This window comes from Alosa alosa, chromosome 18, assembly GCF_017589495.1.
Source record: "Alosa alosa isolate M-15738 ecotype Scorff River chromosome 18, AALO_Geno_1.1, whole genome shotgun sequence".
Taxonomy (NCBI): Eukaryota; Metazoa; Chordata; class Actinopteri; order Clupeiformes; family Clupeidae; genus Alosa; species Alosa alosa.
The window spans coordinates 17,822,724-17,824,979 of NC_063206.1; positions in this window are offsets into that span (position 1 = coordinate 17,822,724).

Consider the following 2,256-nt stretch of genomic DNA (forward strand, 5'->3'; position numbering starts at 1 on the left):
CTCCCTGCCAAAAATATCAGACATACTGTAAGCAAGGGGATTTCTAATTTAATTTTTAACTAACTTATTTAACGTAGTTTAGCTAACTTATCCAACTACATACATGTAGGCTAGGCATAGCAGTGAGCGCTATATTAAAATCTATCAATCCAAAAAGCCAAAATCAATACACATCAGTGTAGGCCTACACATCAGGCCAGCAGCCAAAAAAAAACACAAGACATTCCCATTATGCAGAATAGGGGAACTTCATCAGCACAGCTGTCCCTGAACATCAAAACAGCAGCAGAGCCTAAACAGGAACCAGACAAACAATGATGTAAATTGACAGCGTCAATTCATGTTTGCCCAAAAATAGTAATAGTAAATTAATCAGGTTTCTTACCTTTAGCAGAACTGCTTCTTCCTTGATTTTGCGCAAGCAAAGATGTGGACTACATTCCCAAAGTCCATTTCTTTGACCAACTCCCAGACATGGGGGACTCGAGTCACATGACTTGACTCGAGTCATTTTTTAAGACTTGAGACTTGCTTGATCAACATGTATAAAAGACTCGACTTGACTTTGACTTGCTATTCGTGACTTGAGACTTGACTTAGACTTGAGACAAATTACTTGAAATGACTTGACTTTTTATTTTTTTCATAGATATTAAGGAGTTAACTTTACGATTTTAGAAAATTTGCTTAGGTGCTGTTGCATGCATCACTCGAGCGAACCTGTCACTGTACCAAGTGACGCGACGCGACAGACCAACAGCAAGTGCCAGATCAAATGAGACAGACTGAGGTAGGCTAACTTGCAAATATGGAAGGCTCTACGTTTATACCAAAACATAATAATGTTTGGCTTCACAGATGATGTATCTGACAAGTCAAAGGAGAAATGAACAGCAGTCTGCAAGTGTGCAAAATAGCAACATAACCACCACCACGTTGATTTTCATCCGAAGTTAGTCGTGTTAGAAACCTAACGTCAAATTTGAGGCATGTTAAGAGTTGGCTTTGAATCTATTATGCTTTTAGTTAACGCCATATTAGGTTAAAATGTGTGAAATGGCAAAGTGAAACATTTTCTTGTCTAAGTTTAATCTTGATATATAGCGAAAATGTTGCCAATGTAACCTAAAGTAAGCGCCTCTCTTTCTCCTTCCCTCTTAAACACGTCCCTGTTCCATACGTTACAACCTAGTAGTAGGCTAACAACAGTAGGTAGGCCTATATAGGCCTAGCTAACTGCCAGCAATCAGCATAAAAAGTAGCTTATTTCACATGTTAGGCTTATGTATAATATGATATAGCATTGACGGTCCTAAACCCTCCTAAAACCCATTGCACTGTCGCGCTTGTCAAAGTTTGCCAGTGACGTCGGTGGCAGCGTTTGATTGATTGATTAGTGACAGAACGACCTCTCACCTTCAGCATTTGTTACAGGCAGGGTTAGGAATATTCTGAGCGCAACACCCACCGCTAGCGCTCGTGGTACCATCTCCCCCGCTAGCTTTACCGTCTCCACGGTTAGCTTCAGTTTCATCAGCAGCGCTGCTAGTGACCACAATTCCCTCTGATGTTCTCACAAAAAAACTTTCTATCCCTGCAACATTTTGAATCGTGGCTAAACGTCTAGAATCCTTGTTTTTCTTTAACTTTCTTTTAGCACAACCACTCAATTGATGTCGGTTCATTTTGGATAAATTGTCTGTATCATGTAGCCTAATCTTGATTTATTTATCAGTTATTATTTTTATTATTAAAATAAATATTTTTAAAGCATGTGTCATGTGGTGCCCCCCCATGGTTGGTGCCCCTGGGCACAGGCCCACTGGCCCTTATGGATAATCCGGCCCTGATAGATAGATATAGATAGATAGATAGATACTTTATTGATCCCCAGGGGAAATTCAAGAATTTGAATGATGCCACTGACCAAGAAAAATCTGGTCTATAGCGAAAGGTGCATATGAAGCACAGCTGAAGAAGCACTGTCAAGAGATGTAAGCAGCAACTCCTCTGCAGGATAAATGTCCTTAGGTTTTTTATTCAGTCATTCAAACATTATTGGGGTAAGTGTTGCTTTTTTCAGGCTATGTTTTCGATGGTAAGCCATTGTCAGTCAATAGTGAAAGTAATTAACTGTGTAGAACTGTTTTGTCGTTGACACTGACACCATGGTGAAGTTAGTTTCACTTTGCCTGAGTTCAAATAACGAGTGCAAATGTGTGTAGGCTATACTCTGCTAGGTTTTAGTAAAGCATG